General features: G+C 47.5%; 1 protein-coding gene across 3 annotated transcripts in view; it reads right to left on the bottom strand.

The window, feature by feature from the left end:
- HIVEP3 (human immunodeficiency virus type I enhancer binding protein 3) overlaps window positions 1–18,149 on the bottom strand; it is a 500,899-nt gene that overhangs the window by 156,865 nt on the left and 325,885 nt on the right. For all 3 annotated transcript variants that reach the window (XM_029229090.1, XM_029229092.1, XM_029229094.1), the window contains one exon: window positions 10,675–10,755. The gene's annotated coding sequence lies outside the window, so the exon portion shown is untranslated. The remainder of the gene's footprint in view (window positions 1–10,674; window positions 10,756–18,149) is intronic.

The following is an 18,149-nucleotide window of genomic DNA, read 5'->3' as shown; positions in this document are numbered from 1 at the left end:
TGGCTGTGAGTGGGATGCCCTGGTGGGAGAGAGGGTGTGCCTGTAAGAAGGTGAGAAAGGAAGGGGAGCCAGACTCGGGGGGCCTGGAGTACTGAGCTAAAGCATGCCACCTTCTCTGAGCCCTCAGGCTGGGCCGGGAAGCACCCCACCGCCCTGCCACGAGCCGACAGTGCTGGTGCATCCTTGTTGCTGCCCTCATTCCAGACTGCAAGTCTCTTGGTCAGATTTTCCTGGGCATCTCTGCGACCCAGAGCCAGGCTAGGCACTGAGCATGCGCTCACAGAATTTTGGTTGAAAGCATGGATTCTGGAGCCAGACTGCCTGGGTTCTGATCTGAACTCTGCTTCTCACTAGCTCTGACCTTGGGCAAGTTATCTGACCTCTCTTTGCCTTAGTTTTCTCACCTTAAAATGAGGGTAATATAATAATAGTACCTATCTCTTTTGGTGAGGAGTACATGAATTAATATACATAAAGGGCTTAGAAATCTGTGGGGTGCATAGTAAGCATTATCTAAAATTATTAGCTGTTTTTATTATTCTACTGAGTTTGGCTTTTATCTTGACAATGGAAAGCCATCAGTGACAAGTTTTTCTTCCCAAAATGAAAAGAACTTTACTGCTTTGCCTGATTTTACTTACACATGCCCACCATAAAAAAGTTAAAGCATTTTAAGTTCAAGGAAGCAAGAGGGGAAAATTACCTTTCACGCTGACCGTCAGATAACCATCATTAACATGACCATCTTTTTTTAGATACAGTTGATTGTCATTATTCAAGGTTTCTGCATTTGTAAATTCACCTACTCACTAAGTTGGTTTGCAATCCTGAAATCAATGCTCATGGCGCTTTTGTGGTCATTTGCAGACACGCGCAGAGCAAAAGATTTGAGTCTCCCCACAAGTGGCTTAATATCATCAAAACAAACAACCCAATCAAAAAATGGGTGGAGACCTAAATAGACGTTTCTCCAAAGAAATCATACAGGTGGCCAAGAGGCACATGAAAAGATGTTCAACATTGCTAATAATTAGAGAAATGCAAATCAAAACCACAATGAGATACCACCTCACACCAGTCAGAATGGCTATCGTGAAAAAATCCACGAACAACAAATGTTGGAGAGGGTGTGGAGAGAAGGGAGCCCTCCTACACTGTTGATGGGAATGGAAATTGGTGCAGCCACTATGGAGAACAGTAGGGAGGTTCCTTAAGAAACTAAAAATAGAGCTACCACAGGATCCTGCAATCCCACTCCTGGGCATATACATGGAGAAAAACATGGTCCAAAAGGATACGTGCACCCCAATGTTCATTGCAGTGCTGTTTACAATAGCCAAGACGTGGAAGCCACCTAAATGTCCATCGACACTGCCTTCTTGTTTCAGCTCCCCTATGTCAACAAGTGTCCTTTTTACAGTCTATTTAGTGTCATGATGTTTGCATTTTTGTGCTTTTTGTCAGTGATTTCACTATGATGTGCCTTACAGAGACAACACATGTGTTAGATACGCTTCATTCAGGCAAGACTTACAGGGCTATTGGCCATGAGTGCAATGTTAATGAATCAACAGTATATATTAAATAAGGTGTTTTGATAGAAACACACATACAACAAGGTTACGTACTGACAGGTTGACAAGAAAGTTGTGACCAGAGGCTCGCAGGCACCAATGCTGTATTTCTCCTAGGAACAATGGTTCATTGCTCACAAAATAAATTCAGTGTTTGTGGAACTTTATAGAACTTAACTACTGTTAATAACAAGAATGAACAGTACTTTTCTAGATACACAGATGTATACCATTTAGAACATACCTTCCACATTCTTTTGACACCTTTTAAAAAATATTCATACACTATTATGTGAAAAACACCTTTCCAGACCCATAAACACAGGTCTCTAGATGGCTGCATCTCCATGAGCATTCTTTTACTTATTAACCTACTGATGGACAATTTGGTTGTTTCCGATTATTCACTATTATAAACAACATTAAGATAAACAGCCGTATTGCTAATAATAAAATAGCCACATTCATTCAGTACTTACTATGGGCCCAGCCCTCTGCTAAGAGTTTTGTAAGTATTATCTCACTGAATTTTATTTATAAACAAGTATACAGATAAATTTATGTTTATATAAATCATATTTATGAATTTTGTAAGTATCATCTCATTGAATACTATCTCACAACGAGCCTATGAAAGTGGTGTTATTATTATGCCCCCTTTACAGTTGAGGGCACTGATGCTTAGAGATGTTAAGTAACTCTTCCAGGGTCACATGGCATAAAACCAGGTCTCTCTGACCTCTGATGCCTCACTCTTAACCACTGTGCTCTGTTGCCTTCTTATACATACAATTCCAGGCACTTTTTGATTGTTTCCTTAGGATACCTATTTAGAAGCGGACTGCTGAGTTGAAGGGTATGCCCGTTTGAAAATGTTGGTACATACTGTTAAACCTCCCCTCCAGAAAATGTATCAATTCACAATCCACTAACAGTGCTCCAGTGTCCCTGTGTCCCATTCCTCATCTCCCCAGGTTTTCTCATGCTTTGAAATAGGCACCCGGACTTCCCTGGTGGCGCAGTGGTTAAGAATCTGCCTGTCAATAAAGGTGACACAGGTTGGAGCCCTGGTCCTGGAAGATCCCACATGCCATGGAGCAACTAAGCCTGTGCGCCACAACTACTGAGCCTGTGCTCTAGAGCCCACGAGCTACAACTACTGAGCCTGCGTGCCACAGCTACTGAAGCCGTGCACCTAGAGCCCGTACTCTGCAACAAGGGAAACCACCGCAATGAGAAGCCCGCACACCACAACGAAGAGTAGCCCCCGCTCACTGTAACTAGAGAAAGCCCACACGCAGCAACGAAGACCCAACGTAGCCAAAAATAAACAAATTAATTAAAAAATAAAGATAAATTTAAAAAAATTATAAAAAAAGAAATAGGCACCCAAACATACAACTTGATTCTTTAATGTACATCCTTTGACTACTGGTGACTACCCTTCATACGCTTAATATGCCCTGCATTTTGTCTTTTGCAAATTGAAATACTTTTCTTAGCTTGTTATAATCTTTTAACCTTGATCATTGTGTTTTTTGCCCATGGGGTTTTTAATTATTTTCTTTCATGATTTCTGGATTTAGTTTTCTACTTAAGGAGGCATTCTCCATCCCAATATGACATAAATGTTCCCTCATTGTTTTTCTTCTAGTACTTTTCTGGTTTCATGCTTTTTCTTCACCTAGGAAATATTTTGATGTGAGGACTGAATTATGGATCTAGTTTCATTCTTTTTTTTCCATCTACAAATAGCTAACTGGTTGTCTTTATGGCATGTCAGGAATCATCAGTCTTTTTGTCTCTAATTCTAAACACCACGCTCACTTACACCTGCTTCTGGGTGCTCTGTTCAGGTCCACTGAGCTACACTTTACCAACACTGAATTTTTCTAGGCCATTCATCCATGTTTATTTTTCCAGATGTACTTTATAATCATTTTATTACAAAATTTTGTTGAGATTTTAATTGGGATTTCATTTAACTTATACACTAATCCACAATGACTTCCTAAGTTTATTCTTGGAATTTTACGCTTCTGTTTCTTTGGAGACTGGGGTCTTTTCCCTCTGTGCTTCCTAACTGGCTCATTTTGGTGCCACCTTCTTCATGGACCCTTTCCCAAACAACCCTTCAGGAAACGATCACTCCCTACCCCAACACTGTGCCTTTCCCATGTCATTCCTACATTTTTACCCTGAATGACAATTATTAGTGAGACGGTGGGCTCTCGGAAGGCAGGGGCCCTGCATGGCCTGTTTGTGCATCTCTTGACACATCTGGCAGGTGGTCAAGGCCATGGAGACATTTGTAGAACGAATGAATAAATGAACGAAAAAATGAACGAAAGACATCTTCCTAGAAAGCTGAAAGTGAAGTGAAACAACCGTCATAAAAGTCTACTTTTCCACGGGCTTTCATTAGGAAACAAAATGTTTGTCTTTGGCTAAATCCCTGAGACCACGTCAGAATCAGAGAAGTGGTAGCTGCTAGATTGCTGTGCCATGTACAACCTGCCCCAGCACCTCTCCCCAGAGACCTCCATCCTCACCGAGCAGCCTTGGCACTTCTCAGGGAGGCTCTCGAGGCCTTGAGAACCCTCCAGAAGAAGGAGCACAGGCATTCACTGTGTGTCTGCTGCTCTGCTAGGCTTTTTGAAAAGCACTTTCCTGCAAGATACAAAAACCCTGAAAGGCTGGTATCACTAGTCCCATTTTGCAGATGGGGAAACTGAGGCTCAGAGAGATGGAGCCCTGAGCTAGTAACTGACAGGACTGGCAGGAGCTGAGGCTGTGGGACTCTGAAGGCCTTGCCTCTCTCACAGTAATGTCCAGAGCCCAGAGTCTGGGAGGCTGAGGGGCTATGCCCAGAGAGGAGCCCCACACGGAGTCGGAGAGAGAGGGTCCTGCCCTCACTGAGCCAAGATAGTCCCTAGAGAACTTTTCTCCCCCCAGAGCAGCTGTGATGCCTATGGATTGTTCCTGAAGAGCATCGGACTTGGGTCAAAGAGCCACTGTCCGGGCTGCGGATGTATTACACAGGCTGTATTGTCACCAAGGGACTGGGGAGGGGAGGGGGTGGAGGTGGAAGGTTTGCCATGGGGTAAGGGGTTGGTCTCCAGCACACATCTGGGGACGCCCTTCCGTTTTCCTCCTCCCAGCCTGCCCAGGGCTGGTGTTTCTTGACTTGGCCCTGCAGGCCCCTCCTGGGAGTCCGGCCAAGCATCCACTTCCTTATGGGGCTGGCAGCTGCCGGGCAGGCCTCGGCTTTCTTCTAAGCATAGATCAAAGCTCCAGTTTCTCATGAAGGACCGTGGGTTGGGGACCAATACATTTACTGGTCTTGGCTCCATGTCTGGCCGCGGGTGGGCCCCAGGGACATGGAGATGAGTAACCCCCTGGTTTCTTGCCTCATGGCTCTATTCTGCTCAGGGGGCAGATCGTAAGGAAAGTTTCCAGCCCCACCTTGGTGCCACGGTAGAGCTGTCTAAGTGCTGGGGGAGCCCAGACTGGGAGAGAGTGGGGAAGGGGTTGAGCAGGTAGCAAGCTGTGAAGATTGGATGTCAGGCTAAGGCACGTGGACTTCACTCTGTGGACAAAGGGAGCCATCACACATTTTGAAGCGAGAATCTCCCACAATCAGATTTGTGCTTTAGAAACAGACCAACCAGGTATATTTATTTTCAATAAACACGTATGACTTTTAAGGTGAAAATTAAAGTATCTCCATTTTGCAAAAACAATACCAAACCTAAGGAAACACAGAGCAGATGCATATGAACCTGGTTGAACCCCTTACCTGTACGATGCCAGTGAATGGAAAGCGCCCTGGACTTGGGGTGAGAGACCCACGTTCATGTTCAAGTCCCTGCCACTGACTTGCTGGGTGACCTTGAACAAATTACTTCCCCATCTCGACCTCAGTTCCCTTGCCTGTAAAATGGGAATTCTGTCACCCATACACAGGGCTGTCATCAGGACAAAACCGGATGTCAAAGAACATTGTACGTTTGTACAAACTTGACAAAGGTAAAGCATTAAGGTGAGGCTCTGGAAGGCTCTCTATACACACCCAGGGACACTTCAGACACCCAGCTGCCCTGCTGCAAACTCACCACCCAGCAATTTCTTGGGAAGTGTCTCTCAGCTGTTCCAGCTCAAATTCAAGCCTGTCCTGTAAAAACACGGCCCCATCCAGAGAAGCAATCGCCCATGTGTTTGGTGGGCCACCTGCCCGCCAGGTCCAGCCTGCTGGGCTGGGAACATCAACACTGGCCCCTTCCTGGTGAGAGAAGGAACAGGGAGCCGGCTTGTTCTCTGAGAGCAGAGGACTGGCCGGTGATGGGGAACATTTTAAGGTGGGACGGTTCTTCCTGCACTGTTGGCAGCTGTCTACATAAGCCGTCCATTGTGTGCAGCCCCCAAGGCCAGCGGGCCTGAGAGGCTAGGCTAAAATTAGTGTAAAATGTGCACCCGCCAGAGACACAGAACATCCGAAGGTCAGATGCCTGCAGCCGGCCGCCCAGGCAGGAGCAGGGAAGCGGGCACAGAACAGCTGGGGTAGCAGCTGCCTCTGGTTCCTCTCGGGCGTGGGGACGACAGCCCTGCCCAGAGACCTGGCTCCATAGCTCAGCTTGAGTGAAAAAATAGGGTGCAGAGTACAATCCCAAATATGTTTTTGAAAAATCTGTGTATGTGCATAGGAAAAAAGGTGGGAGAGGAATTCCCTGACTATCTAAGAGGCAGTGTCAAATGTGGAATAGCGGCTGAAACTTTTTCTTTTTCTGTACTTTCCAAAATGTTCTCAGTAAATATGTATTACTTTTTCAAGCAGAAGAAAACACAATAAAGATGCTGTCAATTATATGTTTATATTAAATATAATTTAGTATACATTTTAAATTTATAAAAGTGATTACATTGTATATACTTACAGTCATATAGCACATATGTATGTGTAAATGTGTCTGTATATCTAGTCCTCCAGTGTGGACAGCTTTGAATCCTAGAATGTCAAGCTGGAAAGATCAACATTCTCCAAGTCTTCCTTTTATGGAGGAAACTGAGGCCCCAGAAGCAAAGCAGGAAGCCGAGAAACTACTTTTCACTGAGCCTCGATCTGAATGGGAGTTTCCCCAAACCTTGCTCACTTTAATTCTGTTGTTTTTATTCCCACTTTATGGAGATGGAAACTGAGGCACAGAATCGCTTTACCCAACAGCGCCCAGCTAGGAAGCCACAGAGCTAAGTCCCAGCTCTAGTTTCCCATGCATAGCCCACAGAGCTGGAAGGAAGGGAGGAAGGATCTTTGAAAAACACCGGCTCCCTGAAGCCTCAAACATCCAGAAAGCCATCCCGTACAGGAGCACGTTTTAAACTGTCTTTCCTAAGCCCCTCTTGGGTGGTGCAGGCCTCCCCTGCCTCCCCTGCCTCTGGGAGCCTTTGAAGGAATGGGTGACAGAGAGGTGTGGGGACACAAAGGTCAAGGCATCCTCCCTTTCTCGATGTGGGACAGGTTGGGTGGGGAAGGCTTGCAGGGGAAGGCGGGCAGGTGCCAGGTCTTTGGAACAGGAAGGGTTGGCCAGGAAAGCTCCCTTTCAAACTCTGCTTTCCTTATCTGGTCCCCTCCAGCCTTCCAGTGCTCCAGACCTGGCAGAGCCTCGAAGCAACTCCACGTGCTGGTACCTGAGGCCTTTGCTTCAGCTGTAACCTCTGTCTGCAGTGCCTGTCCCTGTGCCCATTTTCTGTCCCTGCTCTTTCAGGGATCAACGTATCCATGCATCTGTGCATTCTAGTTAGTGAACGCATTTTTACTGAGTGCCTACTATGTGCTAGAGCAAGACAGACATGGTCCCAATCCTGTTGGTGCCTCTAGTTCTTAGAGAGTGCTTAGTGTTTAGGCTATGCCAGGTCCTTCAAGAGTGGGCTCTGAGGCCAGACTGCCTAGGTTCGGCCTGGCTAGGCCACTCCCCAGCTGTGTGTGCCTTGGACAGTTACTCAGCCTCTCTGTGCATCATTTTCCTCATCTGTAAAAAAGGATGATAACAACACTTGCCTCATAGCATTGTTGTGTAGGTGAAACGTAAATCCATATAAAACTCTTAGAGCAGTGCCTGGCACATAGTAAGTGCTCAATAATCATTAGTTATTATAAGTATTCTTATTCTTATTATCATCTGGCTCAGATTCCCTCCTTATGACGGCCCCCTGCTCCTGCCTTCTGACTGCCCCTCCTCTATGGCCCCTTAGCACTTTGAATGCCCTCCCCACCCCGTTAGAGCATCTGTAGATATGTGATATGGGCCTTTAAGGTCTGTCCACCTGTTTCTCTGTACTTGGGGCAGGATCCATGTTTATTCGTCTCTATCCCAGGCCCCAGCACAAACACAGCAATAACGTTTCCCTGACTAATTCTGAGTTTGTGGGTAACACGTGCCCTCAACTCAAAGCAAGAAAAGCATCAGAAGCTCCTTGCTGCCTGGGCACTAGAAGTTGCACATCTGGCCATATCTCAGAGCTCACTGATGTTCCTCTTAAACTGTGAAGCCTGGCCTGGATCTGACCCTCCTGAGCTGACGAGGGGGCAGGTGCAGCCTTCCTTGGATGCTTCTCTGTGATGGAGAGCTCTGCAGAGCAGGTCATCGTAAACACTAACACAGATGCCCCACCAAGCAGGAGGTTTCCCACGGTGATGCCTGCGTACCTGCTGGCCCCTTTGCCTGCAATGCCCTCGCTGCCTTCCACGGTTCTCCTGATCTGACGAATCCCTACTGATCCTTCCATGCTCCCTCTTCCACAGCTCTGTTCCTTTCTTACAGTGTGTTGCTATTTGTTTACACATCCCTTCTGCAGAAGGGACCATCTTATTCCTGTCGGGGCCCCCAGTGTCTGCCAGTGCCTGGAAAGAGGAGGTGTCAGGAAAGTTCTGCTGAATGAACTTTTCAAAGGAAAATTAAGTCCATGGGCCTGCCTGCCTGTTAAAGCACAGGTACGAACTGTTCATGCCACCCTTGAACCAAAAAACCCACAGGCCTTTCCAGGCCACCTGCTCCATCACTGGGACATGAGCTGGTAGAGCAGCACAGAATATAAGTTCCCCATGTGACGGGCACCGAGCTGGCCTTTCACACGAGCTCTGGCATCTGATTCTGGAACCACCCGAGGAGGTGGGTATTTAGGAGATGAAGGCCCTGAGGCACAGGCGGTTACGCTGCTCCCCAGGGGAGTGACAGGGCAGGGCCGGAGCCCAGCGCTCTCGGGTCCCAGAGCCTACTCTTTCTTCTGTCCCAGGAGAGACAACAGATGTGAAGGCGTTCTGAGTTCTGCCAAGAGAGGAAACTGTAAAACTACGCGACTGTGGAGTGTTACCCACCACACAGAAAACAACTCTAGCGGGGGAGCCTCCTCGTTGTGTAGTGGAGAGGACGGGAGAAGGCTGAGAAGGGCCTCGGTAACAACGCTGCATCCTTACATGGTGCTGTCCTGGGGGAGGCGGCCTACCGTTCTTCAGGGGCGGTGGAGGAGGGGAGCTGCGTGCGGCGGGAAGAGGGGTTCTAATGGCCAGGCCAGCAGCCCTCCACTGGAGAGGCCCCCGGCACAGGACGGGGGCCCCAGCGTCCCTGTGGCTGCTCTTCATCGGGAGACCTGAAGGGCCCCGGTGGGGCACAGACCCTTCAGTGAGGGGCATCCTGTCCTGGGCCTCCCATGACCAATGTTCAGTAGGTTCTGACACGAGCCCCTCCTCTTTGCTCTCAGCCTCTCCCCGGGCCCCAGAGGCCTCTCTTGGCACCACGGAGCTGACCATCTCCTTCCCTTCCTTGATCATAAAGGGCCTACCCCGAGCTCCTTGGCCCGGCATTCAAAGGCCCACCCACTTCTCCCAGCCTCACTTCTCCTCACTCCTCCTTTGGGCCTACACCCCAGCCACTCCCCCTTTGTACATGCTGTCTCCTCAGCCTAGAACGCCCTTCTTCCTTTTTTTTTTTTTTTTTTTTAACCTGGTGAACTTCTATTCATCCTTCAAAGCCCAGTTCAAGTGTCATCTTCAAATGGTCTTCCCTGAACCACCCCACAACCAAACCCAGACAGAATGGACCCCTCCTGCCTTCACAGGTTTCCTGTACTGTGGCTATTTGCACATCATCTCCTCCTTCGGATGGGAAGCTTTTTCAGGGCAAGGATGTGCTTTATTCCTCTCTAGGCCTCAGTGCCCTCCTGGTCTCATCTCCTGGGCAGCTCTCCCAGCCTGCCCTGAAGATCTGCCCATGAGCTTTGGCCCTGCACTCACTCCCACACGAACGAAGGCCTCACCGTTACGGTAACCTAGCCTCCCACCTTGTGTTGCCCGTCACCCAGCTTGATCTTCACACCCACAGTCTGCTGCAGGACTGCCCATGCTCTCAGCATGTGGGCAGCCTTTGCCCTTCCCATCTGGGCACCAGAGCCTACAGGGACCGTGGTGTGCTGTCCAGCCATGACAGGGCAGGTGCAGGGCTGGTGACTGTCCATGCTTGAGTTCGACTTCAAGCACAGTTTGCTGGAAGGGACACAGGTCCTGGGCTCAAATGCATACATGCACACGCATGGCACACGCAAAGCCCAGCCCAGGCTCTCCATGGAGGTCCATGGAGCAATCAAACAGGAGACAAGCCCTAGGGAAGTGGCAGACAGCTGCTGTCCCCACCATCCCTCCTCCCAGCCCATGGCCTTGGCCAGAGGCTAGAAGAGCTGGCTCTGAGTCCAGTTCACTGAATCCTATTCCCTCACTTTCACATAGGGAAACAGAAACCCAGAAAGGCAGGTTCTTGCCTGAGAGTTTCCTGAGCAGTAAAGGCTGACACGGTGTCAGAACCAGTTCCCTGGCTTCTGTCCCAGGACACGTTCCTAGCGCCATATACTGCCATTGGTAGAAATGGCAGCTGCAGGACTCTGGACATCTGGCAGCTTTGTCCTGAAGTCCTGGTAGAGTGTGAGGCTCCACTCTCCTGCCAAGACTGGAGTCAGCCCCACCTACCTCTTGGCCACAAACGTGCCCGTGGTCTCAGGGCTGTGCTGAAACTGCTCCATGCCCCGTGGTGTGAGGGAGCAATGGGGGGCTTACCTGCCAAGAGCCAGCCGTGGTCTCATGGTCGAGATATGACAGAGGTTTTTAAGAGCTCGCAGGGCTGTGTTGGAAGGAGGCCTGTGGGAAGTAGAGAATGTGAGAATATTATACCACTGCCATCTGTCAGCTTGCACTTGAGTTTGAAAAATGCATCCCCAAATAAGGAGCACAGGCTTGCTGAGAGGAGCCTCACAGCCAAGCTCCAGCCACCACCCCATCTCCAACAGGGTCATCACAGAGTCAGGATCAGACACCCCTGGGGATGCCACCGTAGCCTAACCACCCACTCACAGAGCTGGAAGTCTGGAGTCAACGGCCCCTGTTGAACCCCCTGTGTTCTATTTCTGCTCTCTGGCTGAAAACCTCTCACTTTCAAGCACTCCTTGGGGAAAACATCCCCTCACAGGCTCCCTGAGCACCATTCGTCGTAATTCACTCATTTTTTTCTTCCGTTATCCATTCATTCATGCCAGCATTCCATAGCCACTTGGGAAATCTCTTAGATGCTGGTGTTAGGTCTCATAGAGACAGCCATGGAAAGGGACAGCTCAGGTCTAGTAAGTCACTTGTAGACCCAGGACCAATGCCACAGCTCGCAATCCCCAGCCTGGTGGGTTTCCTCTCTCCTCTGAGTGACCTCTGTGCCAGACACTGGGCAAAGCACTTCACACGACGTGCAGTACTGCAGGACGCTTCCCACCATTTTTAGCATTAGGACCCCTTTTTGTGTGAAAATATTTCTCAAAACTCCTCCGAACTGTACACTTAGTATATTTTCATTGAAAAAAAAAATAAAGAACAATACAAAAGCCACATGAACATAATGCTTTACAATTAACTTGTATTTTAATGATCACAGCACCGCTATATCTATTTAAATAACGGTTACACATACTCACTCGAGACATGTTATTTCTGTCTTCTGGGTTTAAGGCTTTGACCCCTCGGGGATCCATTCATTCAATATTTGCTCAGTAGGTATTTATGGAGCATCTCCGGGATGCCCGGCCCCATGGCCCACGGGTTAGGGACCCTGGTATGGGAAAGAGCCATGGCTCTGCCGTGAGGCATGCTTAAGCTCCAGTCCAGTGCTGGCTGGATGCGTGCCCTTGGCAGGCCACTCAGCCTGTCTCTAGCTCAGAGTCCTCATGGGTAAAATGGAGATGATGACCTTGACATTGGAAAGTCATTATGAGGATGAAATGAGATAGTAGGAAGCACCCAGGTCAGGGCCTAGCATGAAAGAAAAGCTCAACAAACGGGCACTAGAGGGTTATCGTCATCATCGCCATCCTCTTCACCACCATCACTGCCATTATCACCACGACCGTCACTACCACTCCCATCATGAATATCTTCATCATTACCGTCAACAGACTGTCAGCACCACCATTGTCATCACCACCATCATCCTGCTCCCCTTCCCTTTCTGAATGCCAAGAGGCCTGTCCCTGCCCCTCTAGTAGGATACGCTGTAGTTTCCACCTTATAATAGAGTTATTTGTATGCACATACTCTTTGTCAAATTCATGCCCGGCTCTATAATTTCAGAGTTGTGTGAAATTGGGTAAGTTACTTAACCTGTCTAAATCTGGTTCCTCATGCAAAATGGGACAAAAGTTTTAGTAACTCATGGAATTGTTGCAATGATTACATGAAATAATGCATATAAAAACTCAACACAATATCTGGGATGTGGTAAATGCTGGCCATCGTTATTATCATTATTATTATTATTATTATTACTTCTCCTCCTAGCCTCTGAGCCCCTGAGAGCAGAGACCATTCAAAATTCATCTCAGTGTCCCCACAGAGTCTAGCACAAGGCCTTTCTCCCAACAGACATTAATGAATGTTTGCCAAAGCAGTCTTGGAGCCTCACACAAAGTTAGATGCAAAATAACTCAAGGGACGGGAGCATGGGACATGGCCAAGGAGAGAGCCCTGATGAGACTCTGAAAACTTCCAACAGACTTCCCGAACAGAGCCATTTGTTACCCAGGGAGCCAATCTGCAGGCCTGCTAGGACCATTCATTCATTCATTCATTCATCAAGCTGACCAAAATTTCACTTTGGTTCAATAACAAATCCTTGCCCAGTGCCTGTTTTTTTTCTATTTGAAATCTTCTTTCCATCTGCCACACCAGTTGGTCTTCACAAAAATGCCTGGAGGCAGTTAGAACAGGTACTGACAATCCATTTTGCAAATAAAGAAATGGAGGCTGAGAGGCGAGGAGACTTGCCAAAGGGCACATGGCAGTCAAGGCCATGGTGGAAAATAGACCAGGGTCCCATTCATGACCTTGACTCTTTCCCACTGTCCCCATGATGTCAAGCACTTTATAAATTCAGGATGATTCATTCTCACTGCCCAGTTTGCTTCTTAGCAAACAAAACTGAATTAAGCTAGTTTGGTCCTATTTGAACATGCCTGTTGGAAAGGAAAGACTAGAAGTTCTGTGAGTCAGGGACTACGTGAGCCACAACAGTGCAGGGGCAATTAAATGTATGGATGCTGACCCCAGGCTGCCTGGGTTCAAATCCTGACTCTGATACTCATTAGCTGTGGAACACTGGGCAGATTACTTAACCTCTCTGTGCCCTGATTTCTTCATCTATAAGGAAAGGCTAATGCCAGCTATCTGTGGGATTGTGAGGATTAAATGAGTTAATCTATGTGCAGTGTCTAGAACAGTACCTGGCACATAGTAAGGGTTAGTTGTAATTATTATTACTTGTGATGCATTCCCTGCACCATGAACAAGGCCTGGCACAGGGAAGATCCCTAAAAAACATTGGTTGGATGGTTGATGAAATACTCCCTGGAAAGAGGTAATAACTGTGCCTCCAGTATGAATGAGTCAGTCAAAAGAGTAGCTGGAGTTCTGGCCTCAAAGAATCTAGGGTCCCCTCGTTCCTGGGTCAGACAAATCCAGAAGGAAGGACATTGGTCATTTCAGGACTAAAATCCCTTTCTGCTTCACCGAGAGGTTTTATGTCCAATGAAGAGCAGTAAATATGACTAATGGTTAAGAATATGGGCTCTAGAGTCAGATACTTAAATTCAAGGCCATATATTGTCACTCTGTTACTACTAGTTGTGTACTTACCTCCCCATACCTGCCTCAGTTTCCTTATCTGTAAAATGGGGATACTCACACCTTCCTCGAAGGGAAGTTGGGTTGATCAGATGTCATATGGAGGAGGTAAAGCGTCCTATACCCAGCCCAGGTGCATAGCAGTGGTGATAACAAGCCTAACAAGGTCAACAGCAGCTGACCGTGATGGAGCTCGTCCCATGGTCTAACTCATCCTGTGCTAAGTGCTGCTCCTACCACATGCTCCCTCACATGGGCTTTGCATCCCTGTACGAGAGCTATGGCTTGTTAGAAAAGCCTAGGCTGCCCTCTCAGCCAAAAGGCTGCTGAGAAAAGGCAAATTCTCTATTTGGCCACAGCACACACTGGACTCTGTGGGGTGAGACAGCTCTTGGGAAATGGTCCCCTGGGAGAGGTGACCTCCAGAGAATCCACCTGGAGTGCTCCTCCCAAGCGCCAGTGCCAGCAACTCACAGCCACCGTGCAGCAGCCTCTGGGGCAGTCCCAGTCCCTGTGGTGGCTGCAGACCCCCTCTGTGTTCAGTTTCCCTGGCCAATACCCCCAGGCTGGCAGACCAGCTTGCTTAAGGGAAGGAATGAACATTTATTGAGCCAGAAAATTTACAATCCTGGCTTCAAGCAATCCTCATAGCAAGCCGGCAGGTGGGCACCCTGAGCTCTCTGCAGACCAGCTGGGAGACCCTGAACAAACTACTCAGCCACCCATGATTGTTTTCTCATCTGGGAGCACTAGGTAAATATCCTTCAGTAAACCCATTTTTCAGAGAAGGATGCTGAAGCACTGTAGGGAGGGAGGTGCTCTGTCCAAGATCGTATAACTAACAGGTGACAAAGCGGGAGCTGTTTGACTTCACAGTTCCAGCCATTCATTCAGCATCAATTGTTTTTTGAAGGCCCACCCTGTACTGTGCACTGGATCCAAACTCTTTCTCTTTTAAAAAATATTCATAGATCTGTTTCCCATCACTCCTAAGATCCTAGCATTCAAGCCAATTCAACTTAACAAAGACACATTAAGTCTTTTCTCTGTGCCAGGCACTGTGCAAGGGTCTGGTATTAAGGCTCTTGTTGAATCCTCAGGACAGTCCTGTGCAGTTGACTGTTTTATCCCCTTTACATATGAAAAACTGGGCAAATTCGAGAGGTAAAATAACTTTCTCAAGCTCACACACAGAGCCTGATGGAAGCCTGCGTCGTCTGAGCCCCAAATCCACTTTGTCCCCTCCTGCCGTGTTGCTCCTTTCTCCCCGTGGCAGTCTCATCTCCGCTCACCCACCTGACCCACAGTGATGGAAGTTCTAGTCAGTGACCACCCACCAGAGTGGGTCCCTCACCCAGCAGGGAAGGACAGCTGTCAGCCCTGCTGGCCAGTGCCACCCTCACTGGACCTTTAGGACTCTGTGCTTCCCTGGCTCCCCCAACCCCTGAACTTGACCCCTGCTTGCTTAAATCTTACCTACTTCCAAAAAGAAAGTGAGGAATATTAAAAAATAAAAGTGCAGACCAAGGCGTGAAACATCAGACAAAAGTAAAGTCCAGACATAAGGGAGCACGGGAGGCTGGAGGTAAATGTCTTGAAGGACAATGCCCAGTGCACACAGGGTTTGGGGAAATGGGCACACTCACATCACTGCTGGTAGCGGAATTTGGGAGAATGCTTTTGGAAAACAATTCACAGCATGAACCAAGAGCTTTGCCTCACTAATATCCTCACTGTACTTTGGGGCACAGTCATCTCAATTTCCAGGAATATAGTCTGAGGGACAAAAATTCTAAGAACTGAAGGCAAACCTAAATGCTAACATATGGAAATGTATAACGGGTCTATGAAAACTATACTCCATCTATATCAGGGGCTGGCAACTACAGCCTGCAGGCCAAATCTCACTGGCAGCTTGTTTTTGTAAATAAAGTTTTACTGAGACACAACCTCACCCACTCATTTACATATTGTCTATGGCTGCTTTCCTACTACAGAGGCAGAGTGGAGCAGTAGGGACAGAAACAGTATGGCCTGAAAAGCCTAAATTACTTACTATCTGGACCTTTACAGAACAATCTTGCTGACCTCTGATCTGCCTGATGAAATACTCTGCATCCTTTAACAATGTGATATTACTCAGCCATAAAAAAAGAATGAAATATGGAGCTTCCCTGGTGGTGCAGTGGTTGAGAGTCTGCATGCTAATGCAGGGGACACGGGTTCGAGCCCTGGTCTGGGAGGATCCCACATGCCGTGGAGCAATTAGGCCCATGAGCCACAACTACTGAGCCTGCGCGTCTGGAGCCTGTGCTCCGCAACAGTAGAGACCGCGATAGTGAGAGGCCCGCGCACCGCGATGAAGAGTGGCCCCCGCTTGCCACAACTAGAGAAAGCCCTCGCACAGAAACGAAGACCCAACACAGCCAAAATTAATTAATTAATTAATAAACTCCTACCCCCAGCATCTTAAAAAAAAAAAAGAATGAAATAATGCCATTTGCAGCAACATGGATGGACCTAGAGATTATCATGCTAAATGAAGTAAGTCAGGCAAAGACAAATATCATATGACATCACTTATATGTGGAATCTGAAACAATGATACAAATGAGCTTATTTTCAAAACAGAAGTAGACTCGCAGACATAGAAAGTAACTTTATGGTTACCAAAGGGGACAGAGAGGGGTGGGGAGAAAGATAAATTAGGAAGGGATTAACATATACACACTACTATATATAAAATAGGTAAACAACGAGGACCTTCTGTGTAGCACAGAGAACTATACTCTGTATCTTTTAATAACCTATAATGGAAACGAATCTGAAAAAGAATATATATATATATAAACATATTTATGTATGCGTAACTGAATCACTTTGCTATACACTTGAAACTAACACACCCTTGTAAATTAACTATACTTCAATTTAAAAAGAAAGAATGTGATAATCTTTAGATATCAGGTTGAGAAAAGCAAGCTATAAAGTTTATATACAGGATGATTTCACCTATGTTAAAAGAAAAAAACCCTACAAAAAAACCCACATGAAAACTGTACATTAAAAAATCCAGAGAAATAGATGAAAATATTAACAGTTTTTTGGGGAGTAGAAACACAGTAAGTAATTTTTGGTTTTGGCTTCCTTTTACTTGTCTTTTTTTCTAATTCTTAGGAAATACACAAGTACTATATAATGGAAAAATCATTTTAAAAAGAGAGATGCACAGTTGAATATCTCAGCTCTGGGCATTCTAGTAGCCAAGGTAAGGAGCAAAACAAGATGGGTTCTATTGTCAGTAGTAGGAAGGAGCCAGGAAACTAGGAAAATCAAACCCTCCTGTCCCAGATTTTTTTTTTAATTAATTTATTTTATTTTATTTTACTTTATTTTTGACTGTGCTGGGTCTTCGTTGCTGCGCACAGGCTTTCTCTAGTTGTGGCAATTGGGGGCTACTCTTCGCTGCGGTGCACGGGCTTCTCATTGCAGAGGCTTCTCTTTGTTTCGGAGCACGGGCTCTAGGCGTGCGGGCTTTAGTAGTTGTGGCGTGTGGGCTCAGTAGTTGTGGCTCGCAGGCTTAGTTGCTCCGCGGCATGTGGGATCTTCCCGGACCAGGGCTCGAACCCGTGTCCTCTGCTTTGGCAGGGGGATTCTTTTGTGTGTGTGTGTGTGTGTGTGTGTGTGTGTTACACGGGCCTCTCACCGCTGCGGCCCCTCCCGCCGCGGAGCACAGGCCCCGGACGCGCAGGCCCAGCGGCCACGGCTCACGGGCCCAGCCGCTCCACGGCATGCAGGATCCTCCCGGACCGGGGCACGAGCCCGCGCCCCCTGCACCGGCAGGCGGACTCCCAACCACTGCGCCACCAGGGAAGCCCCTGTCCCAGATTTCTGAGATGACTTGGTTACCATGGTCTTTATTTCAAGGGTACCAAGAAACACAGTGGACAACTTTCTCTATTTTTTACTAGTGTGCTGAGGTATTTCCTGCATATATGGCTATTCCTGAAGTACTGGCCTTCAAATGAGGTCAAAGAGAAAATGATAAGCTATGATTCCATAAGACAATTCTAGTGACCAGGGTGATACAGGAGTTTAGTTCAAGGAAAACCTTGTGAAATCTTGTGGGAAAAAGCATCAATGTATCCAATGAACCCATAAATTTTCTGCAGAGAGTTTTTTTCTTAGAAAATAAAACTTACGTTGAAGACCAGTGTGGAAAACAGATAAAGGTGGGGTGCCCTGGTAGAAGTGGGTTATGTTTCATGTTACCCCACAACTCCCTCCAAGGCTGCTCCTGAAGGGGTTCTGTGGCACGTCTGGGGGATCCTGGAGCCCAGCTGGCAAATGGCTCCATTAGACCAGCCCTCTGG

This window comes from Monodon monoceros, unplaced genomic scaffold, assembly GCF_005190385.1.
Source record: "Monodon monoceros isolate NGI ecotype Baffin Bay Population unplaced genomic scaffold, NGI_Narwhal_1 Super_Scaffold_18, whole genome shotgun sequence".
Classification (NCBI taxonomy): domain Eukaryota; kingdom Metazoa; phylum Chordata; class Mammalia; order Artiodactyla; family Monodontidae; genus Monodon; species Monodon monoceros.
Note: the sequence above shows the minus strand (reverse complement) of the source record. Positions and strands in the feature narration are given on the sequence as shown.